Here is a 9,970-nt window from a genome sequence, read left to right on the forward strand (position 1 = left end):
GGGAGGCGCCAGGGCTTCAGGTGCGGCTGCCCTCCCTCCCCTCCACTATATATAGGGTCAAGGGAGAGGGGGGAGGCGCAGCCTTGCCCCTTCCTCCAAGGAAGGGGTGCGGCCAAGGGAGGGGAGGAGTCCATCCTCCCCAAGGCACCTCGGAGGTGCCTTCCCCTTTTAGGATTCTCCCCTCCCCAAGTCTCCTTGGCGCATGGGCCTCTTGGGGCTGGTGCTATTGGCCCATATTGGCCAAGGCGCACCCCCTACAGCCCATGTGCCCCCCCGGGGCAGGTGGACCCACCCGGTGGACCCCCGGACCCCTTTCGGCATTCCCGGTACAATACCGATAAAGTGCGAAACTTTTCCGGCGACCAAAATAAGACTTCCCATATATAAATCTTTACCTCCGGACCATTCCGGAACTCCTCGTGACGTCCGGGATCTCATCCCGGATTCCGAACAACATTCGGTAACCACATACAAACTTCCTTTATAACCCTAGCGTCATCGAACCTTAAGTGTGTAGACCCTACGGGTTCGGGAGACATGTAGACATGACCAAGACGTTCTCCGGTCAATAACCAACAGCGGGATCTGGATACCCATGTTGGTCCCACATGTTCCACGATGATCTCATCGGATGAACCACGATGTCAAGGACTCAATCAATCCCGTATACAATTCCCTTTGTCTAGCGGTATGGTACTTGCCTGAGATTCGATCGTCAGTATACCGATGCCTTGTTCAATCTCGTTACTGGCAATTCTCTTTACTCGTTCCGTAACACATCATCCCGTGATCAACCCTTTGATCACATTGTGCACATTATGATGATGTCCTACCGAGTGGGCCCAGAGATACCTCTCCGTTTACACGGAGTGACAAATCCCAGTCTCGATTCGTGCCAACCCAACAGGCACTTTCGGAGATACCTGTAGTGCACCTTTATAGCCACCCAGTTACGTTGTGACGTTTGGTACACCCAAAGCATTCCTACGGTATCCGGGAGTTGCACAATCTCATGGTCTAAGGAAATGATACTTGACATTAGAAAAGCTTTAGCATACGAACTACGATCTTTGTGCTAGGCTTAGGATTGGGTCTTGTCCATCACATCATTCTTCTAATGATGTGATCCCGTTATCAACAACATCCAATGTCCATGGTCAGGAAACCGTAACCATCTGTTGATCAACGAGCTAGTCAACTAGAGGCTTACTAGGGACATGGTGTTGTATATGTATCCACACATGCATCTGAGTTTCCTATCAATACAATTATAGCATGGATAATAAACGATTATCATGAACAAGGAAATATACTAATATGACCTAGAGGCAATAATAAATTAGTTATTAGTATATTTCCTTGTTCATGATAATCGTTTATTATCCATGCTATAATTGTATTGATAGGAAACTAAGATACATGTGTGGGTACATAGACAACACCATGTCCCTAGTAAGACTCTAGTTGACTAGCTCGTTGATCAATAGATGGTTACGGTTTCCTGACCATGGACATTAGATGTCATTGATAACGGGATCACATCATTAGGAGAATGATGTGATGGACAAGACCCACTCCTAAGCCTAGCACAGAGATCGTGTAGTTCGTATGCTAAAGCTTTTCTAATGTCAAGTATCTTTTCCTTAGACCATGAGATTGTGCAACTCCCGGATACCGTAGGAATTCTTTGGGTGTACCAAACGTCACAACGTAACTGGGTGGCTATAAAGGTGCACTACAGGTATCTCCAAAAGTGTCTGTTGGGTTGGCACGAATCGAGACTGGGATTTGTCACTCCGTGGGCCCACCCGGTAGGACATCATCATAATGTGCACAATATGACCAAGGGGTTGATCACGGGATGATGTGTTACGGAAACGAGTAAAGAGACTTGCCGATAACGAGATTAAACAAGGTATTGGTATACCGACGATCGAATCTCGGGCAAGTATAATACCACTAGACAAAGGGAATTGAATACGGGATCGATTGAGTCCTTGACATCGTGGTTCATCCGATGAGATCATCGTGGAACATGTGGGAGCCAACATGGGTATCCAGATCCCGCTGTTGGTTATTGACCGGAGAACGTCTCGGTCATGTCTGCATGGTTCCCGAACCCGTAGGGTCTACACACTTAAGGTCCAATGACGCTAGGGTTATAAAGGAAGTTTGTATGTGGTTACCAAATGTTGTTCGGAGTCCCGGATGAGATCCCGGACGTCACGAGGAGTTCCGGAATGGTCTGGAGGTAAAGATTTATATATGGGAAGTCCTGTTTTAGTCACCGGAACAGTTTCGGGTTTTATCGGTAACGTACCGGGACCACCGGGAGGGTCCCGGGGGTCCACCAAGTGGGGCCACCAACCCCGGAGGGCTGCATGGGCCAAGTGTGGGAGGGAACCAGCCCCAGGTGGGCTGGTGCGCCCCCCACAAGGGGCCCAAGGTGCAAGGGAGAGTGGGAGGGGGCAAACCCTAGGGCAGATGGGCCCTAAGGCCCACCCCAGGCGCGCCTCCCCTCTCTCCCCCTCTGGCCGCCACCCAGATGGCATCTGGGGCTGCCGCCACCCTTGGGGAGGGAACCCTAGAGGGGGCGCAGCCCCCTCCCCTTCCCCTATAAATACTTGAGGCCTAGGGGGCTGCCCAACACACGAGAACCTCTCCCTCTTGGCGCAGCCCTACCTCTCTTACTCCTCCTCTCCCGCGGTGCTTGGCGAAGCCCTGCTGGACTACCACACTCCTCCATCACCACCACGCCGTTGTGCTGCTGCTGGATGGAGTCTTCCTCAACCTCTCCCTCTCTCCTTGCTGGATCAAGGCGTGGGAGACGTCACCGGGCTGTACGTGTGTTGAACGCGGAGGTGCCGTCCGTTCGGCACTAGGATCTCCGGTGATTTGGATCACGACGAGTACGACTCCTTTAACCCCGTTCTCTTGAACGCTTCTGTTTAGCGATCTACAAGGGTATGTAGATGCACTCTCTTCTCTCTCGTTGCTAGTTTCTCCATAGATAGATCTTGGTGATTCATAGGAAAATTTTGAATTTCTGCTACGTTCCCCAAAAGTGGTATCAGAGCTAGGTCTATTGCGTAGATTCTTTGCACGAGTAGAACACAAAATAGTTGTGGGCGTTGGTTCTGTTCAATATGGTTACCGTTACTAGTCCAATCTTGTTTCGACGGTATTGTGGGATGAAGCGGCCCGGACCGACCTTACACGTACTCTTACGTGAGACAGGTTCCACCGACTCACATGCACTTTGTGCATAAGGTGGCTAGCGGGTGCCAGTCTCTCCCACTTTAGTCGGAACGGATTCGATGAAAAGGGTCCTTATGAAGGGTAAATAGCAATTGGCATATCACGTTGTGGTTTTGCATAGGTAAGAAATGTTCTTGCTAGAAGCCCATAGCAGCCACGTAAAACATGCAAACAACAATTAGAGGACATCTAACTTGTTTTTGCAGGGTATGCTATGTGATGTGATATGGCCAAGAAGAATGTGATGAATGATATGTGATGTATGAGATTGATCATGTTCTTGTAATAGGAATCACGACTTGCATGTCGATGAGTATGACAACCGGCAGGAGCCATAGGAGTTGTCTTTATTTATTGTATGACATGCGTGTCATTAAACAACGCCATGTAATTACTTTACTTTATTGCCAACCGGTAGCCATAGTAGTAGAAGTAATAGTTGGCGAGACAACTTCATGAAGACACGATGATGGAGATCATGATGATGGAGATCATGGTGTCATGCCGGTGACGATGATGATCATGGAGCCCCGAAGATGGAGATCAAAAGGAGCAAAATGATATTGGCCATATCATGTCACTATTTGATTGCATGTGATGTTTACCATGTTTATGCATCTTGTTTACTTAGAACGACGGTAGTAAATAAGATGATCCCTTACAAAACTTTCAAGAAGTGTTCTCCCCTAACTGTGCACCGTTGCTAAAGTTCGTCGCTTCTAAGCACCACGTGATGATCGGGTGTGATGGATTCTTACGTTCACATACAACGGGTGTAAGACAGATTTACACACGCAAAACACTTAGGGTTAACTTGACGAGCCTAGCATGTACAGACATGGCCTCGAAAGGTCGAGCATGAGTCGTATAGTAGATACGATCAACATGAAGATGTTCACCGATGATGACTAGTCCGTCTCACGTGATGATCGGACACGGCCTAGTTGACTCGGATCATGTAATCACTTAGATGACTAGAAGGATGTCTATATAAGTGGGAGTTCATAAGATGAACTTAATTATCCTGAACATAGTCAAATGATCTTTGCAAATTATGTCGTAAGCTCACGCTTTAGTTCCACTGTTTAGATATGTTCCTAGAGAAAATAATTGAAAGTTGATAGTAGCAATTATGCGGACAGTAGAAAGCTTATGTCCTTAATGCACCGCTCAGTGTGTTGAACCCCAAACGTCGTCTGTGGATGTTGCGAACATCGGACATACATGTTATGATAACTACGTGATAGTTTAGTTAAACGGTTTAGAGTTGAGGCACCAAAGACGTTTTTGAAACGTCGTGGAACATATGAGATGTTTCGAGGGCTGAAATTGGGATTTGAGGCTCGTGCCCACGTCAAGAGGTATAAGACCTCTGACAATTTTCTAAGCCTGCAAACTAAAGGAGAAAAGCTCAATCGTTGAGCTTGTGCTCAGATTTTCTGAGTGCAACAATCACTTGAATCGAGTGGGAGTTGATCTTCCAGATGAGATAGTGATGTTTCTCCAAAGTCATTGCCACCAAGCTGCTAGAGCTTCGTGATGAACTATAACATATCAGGGATAGATATGATGATCCTTGAAGTGTTCGCGATGTTTGACACCGCGAAAGTAGAAATCAAGAAGGAGCATCAATTGTTGATGGTTGGTGAAACCACTAGTTTCAAGAAGGGCAAGGGCAAGAAGGGATACTTCATGAAACGGCAAATCAGCTGCTGCTCTAGTGAAGAAACCCAAGGTTGAACCCAAACCCGAGACTAAGTGCTTCTGTAATAAGGGGAACAACCACTGGAACAGAATTACCCTAGATACTTGGTAGATGAGAAGGCTGGCAAGGTCGATAGTAGTATATTGGATATACATTATGTTAATGTGCACTTTAGTAGTACTCCTAGTAGCACCAGGGTATTAAGATACCGGTTCGGTTGCTAAGTGTTAGTAACTCGAAATAAAAGAGCTACGGAATAAACGGAGACTAGCTAAAGGTGAGATGACGATATGTGTTGGAAGTGTTTCCAAGTTTGATGTGATCAAACATCGCACGCTCCCTCTACCATCAAGATTAGTACTAAACCTGAATAATTGTCATTTGGTGTTTGCGTTGAGCATAGACATGATTGGATTATGTCTATCGCAATACGGTTATTCATTTAAGGAGAATAATGGTTACTCTATTTATTTGAATAATACCTTCAATGGTCTTGCACATAAAGGAATGGTTTATTGAATCTTGATCTTAGTGATACACATTTTCATGCCAAAAGATATAAGATAGTAATGATAGTACCACTTACTTGTGGCACTGCCATGTAAGTCATATTGGTGTAAAACGCATGAAGAAGCTCCATGTTGATGGATCTTTGGACTCACTCGTTTTTGAAAAGTTTGAGACATGCGAACCATGTCTATTGGTGTATACGCATGAAGAAACTCCATGCAGATGGATCGTTTGGACTCACTTATTTTGAATCACTTGAGATATGCAAATCATACCACATAGGCAAGATGACTGAAAAGCCTCGTTTTCACTAAGATGGAACAAGAAAGCAACATGTAGGAACTAACACATTTTGATGTGTGCAGTCCAATGAGTGCTGAGGCATGCAGTGAATATCGTTATGTTCTTACTTCACAGATGATTCGAGTAGATGTTGAGTATATTTACTTGATGAAACACAAGTCTGAATTATTGAATAGTTCAAGTAATTTCAGAGTGAAGTTGAAGACAGGAGAATAAAATGTCTATGATATGATCATAGAGATGAGTATCTGAGTTACGAGCTTTGGCACGCAACTAAGACATTGTGGATATTGTTTCACAATTAATACCGCCTGGAACACCATAGTGTGATGGTGTGTCCAAACATCATAGTTGCACCCTATTGGATATGGTGCGTACCATTATGTCTCTTATTGAATTACCACTATTGTTCATGGGTTAGGCATTAGAGACAACCGCACTTACTTTAAATAGGGCACCACGTAATTCCGTTGAGATGACACCGTATGAACTATGGTTTAGAGAAACCTAAGCTGTCGTTTCTTAAAGGTTTGGGGCTACGACGCTTATGTGAAAAAGTTTCAGGTTGATAAGCTCGAACCCAAAGTGGATAAAATGCATCTTCATAGGACACCCAAAACAGTTGGGTATACCTCCTAATTCAGATCCGAAAGCAATAGGGATTGTTTCTTGAATCGGGTCCTTTTTCGAGAAAAGTTTGTCTCGAAAGAATTGAGTGGGAGGATGGTGGAGACTTGATGAGGTTATTGAACCGTCACTTCAACAAATGTGTAGCAGGGCACAGGAAGTTGTTCCTGTGGCACCTACACCAATTGAAGTGGAAGCTTATGATAGTGATCATGAAGTTTCGGATCAAGTCACTACCGAACCTCGTAGGGTGACAAGGATACGTACTACTTCAGAGTGGTACAGTAATCCTGTCTTGAAGGTCATGTTGCTAGACAACAATGAACCTACGAGCTATGGAGAAGCGATGGTGGGCCCAAATTCCGACAAATGGTTAGAAGCCATGAAATCCGAGATAGGATCCATGTATCAGAACAAAGCATGGACTTTGGTGGACTTGCCCGATGATCGGCAAGCCATTGAGATAAATGGATCTTTAAGAAGAAGACGGACGTGGACGGTAATGTCACCATCTATGAAGCTCGACTTGTGGCGAAGAGTTTTTCACACGTTCAAGGAGTTGACTACGATGAGATTTTCTCATCCGTAGCGATGCTTAAGTCCGTCGGAATCATGTTAGCATTAGCTGCATTTGTGAAATCTGGCAGATGGATGTCAAGACAAGTTTCCTTACCAGTTTTCATAAGGAAAGGTTGTATGTGATACAATCAGAAAGGTTTTGTCGATCCTAAGGATGCTAAAAGGTACGCAAAGCTCCAGCAATCCTTCTAAGGACTGGAGTAAGCATCTCAGAGTTGGAATGTACACTTTGATGAGATGATCAAAGATTTTGGGTTTGTACAAAGTTTATGAGAAACTTGTATTTCCAAAGAAGTGAGTGGGAGCACTATAGAATTTCTGATGAGTATATGTTCTTGACATATTGTTGATCAAAAATGATGTAGAATTTCTGGAAAGCATATAGGGTTATTTGAAAGGTGTTTTTCAATAGAAAACCTGGTTTAAGCTACTTGAACATTGAGCATCAAGATCTATGAGGATAGATCAAAACGCTTAATGGTACTTTCAAATGAGCACATACCTTGACATGATCTTGAAGGTGTTCAAGATGGATCAGTCAAAGAAGGAGTTCTTCCCTGAGATGTAAGGTATGAAGTTAAGACTTAAAGCTCGACCACGGCAGAAAAGAGAGAAAGGACGAAGGTCGTCCCCTATGCTTTAGACGTAGGCTCTACAGTATGCTATGCTAAGTACCGCACCGGTTGTGTGCCTTGCTGTATATCTGGCAAGAGAGTACAAACGTGATCAAGGAGTAGATCACCAGATAGCGGTCAAAATTGTCCTTGGAGTAATAAGGACATGTTTCTCGATTATGGAGGTGATAAAGAGTTCGACGTAAAGGGTTATGTCGATGCAAGCTTTAACACCTATCCGAATGACTCTGAGTAGCAACTGGATACGTATAGTGGAACAACCATTTGAAAATAGCTCCAAGTGGAGCATGGAAGCAGCATTTATAATATGACATAGAGAATTGCGAAGTACATACGGATCTGAATGTTGCAGACCCATTGACTAAAACCTCTCTCACAAGCAAAACATGATCAAACCCCAGAACTCATTGAGTCTTAATCACATGATGATGTGAACTAGTTTAATGACACTAGTGAACTCTTGGGTGTTGGTCACATGGCGATGTGACCTGTGAGTGTCAATCACATGGCGATGTGAACTAGATTATTGACTCTAGTGCAAGTGGGAGACTGTTGGAAATATGCCCTAGAGGCAATAATAAATTAGTTATTATTATATTTCCTTGTTCATGATAATCGTTTATTATCCATGCTATAATTGTATTGATAGGAAACTAAGATACATGTGTGGGTACATAGACAACACCATGTCCCTAGTAAGACTCTAGTTGACTAGCTCGTTGATCAATAGATGGTTACGGTTTCCTGACCATGGACATTAGATGTCATTGATAACGGGATCACATCATTAGGAGAATGATGTGATGGACAAGACCCAATCCTAAGCCTAGCACAGAGATCGTGTAGTTCGTATGCTAAAGCTTTTCTAATGTCAAGTATCTTTTCCTAAGACCATGAGATTGTGCAACTCCCGGATACCGTAGGAATGCTTTGGGTGTACCAAACGTCACAACATAACTGGGTGGCTATAAAGGTGCACTACAGGTATCTCCGAAAGTGTCTGTTGGGTTGGCACGAATCGAGACTGGGATTTGTCACTCCGTGTAAACGGAGAGGTATCTCTGGGCCCACTCGGTAGGACATCATCATAATGTGCACAATGTGACCAAGGCATTGATCACGGGATGATGTGTTACGGAAACGAGTAAAGAGACTTGCCGGTAACGAGATTGAACAAGGTATCGGTATACCGACGATCGAATCTCGGGCAAGTATAATACCACTAGACAAAGGGAATTGAATACGGGATAGATTGAGTCCTTGACATCGTGGTTCATCCGATGAGATCATCGTGGAACATGTGGGAGCCAACATGGGTATCCAGATCCCACTGTTGGTTATTGACCGAAGAACGTCTCGGTCATGTCTGCATGGTTCCCGAACCCGTAGGGTCTACACACTTAAGGTTCGATGACGCTAGGGTTATAAAGGAAGTTTGTATGTGGTTACCGAATGTTGTTTGGAGTCCCGGATGAGATCCCGGATGTCACGAGGAGTTCCGGAATGGTCCAGAGGTAAAGATTTGTATATGGGAAGTCCTGTTTTGGTCACCGGAAAAGTTTCGGGTTTTATCGGTAACGTACCGGGACCTCCGGGAGGGTCCCGGGGGTCCACCAAGTGGGGCCACCAACCCCGGAGGGCTGCATGGGCCAAGTGTGGGAGGGAACCAGCCCCAGGTGGGCTGGTGCGCCCCCCACAAGGGGCCCAAGGCGCAAGGGAGAGTGGGAGGGGGCAAACCCTAGGGCAGATGGGCCCTAAGGCCCACCCCAGGCGCGCCTCCCCTCTCTCCCCCTCTGGCCGCCACCCAGATGGCATCTGGGGCTGCCGCCACCCTTGGGGAGGGAACTCTAGAGTGGGCGCAGCCCCCTCCCCTTCCCCTATAAATACTTGAGGCCTAGGGGGCTGCCCAACACACGAGAACCTCTCCCTCTTGGCGCAGCCCTACCTCTCTTACTCCTCCTCTCCCGCGGTGCTTGGCGAAGCCCTGCTGGACTACCACGCTCCTCCATCACCACCACGCCGTTGTGCTGCTGCTAGATGGAGTCTTCCTCAACCTCTCCCTCTCTCCTTGCTGGATCAAGGCGTGGGAGACGTCATCGGGATGTACGTGTGTTGAACGCGGAGGTGTCGTCCATTCGGCACTAGGATCTCCGGTGATTTGGATCACGACGAGTACGCCTCCTTCAACCGCGTTCTCTTGAACGCTTCCGCTTAGCGATCTACAAGGGTATGTAGATGCACTCTCTTCTCTCTCGTTGCTAGTTTCTCCATAGATAGATCTTGGTGATTCGTAGGAAAATTTTGAATTTCTGCTACGTTCCCCAACAGATGCTACTGAACATCAAGAGGAACC

The sequence above is a fragment of the Triticum dicoccoides genome, chromosome 3B (genome assembly GCF_002162155.2).
Source record: "Triticum dicoccoides isolate Atlit2015 ecotype Zavitan chromosome 3B, WEW_v2.0, whole genome shotgun sequence".
NCBI classification, from domain to species: Eukaryota; Viridiplantae; Streptophyta; class Magnoliopsida; order Poales; family Poaceae; genus Triticum; species Triticum dicoccoides.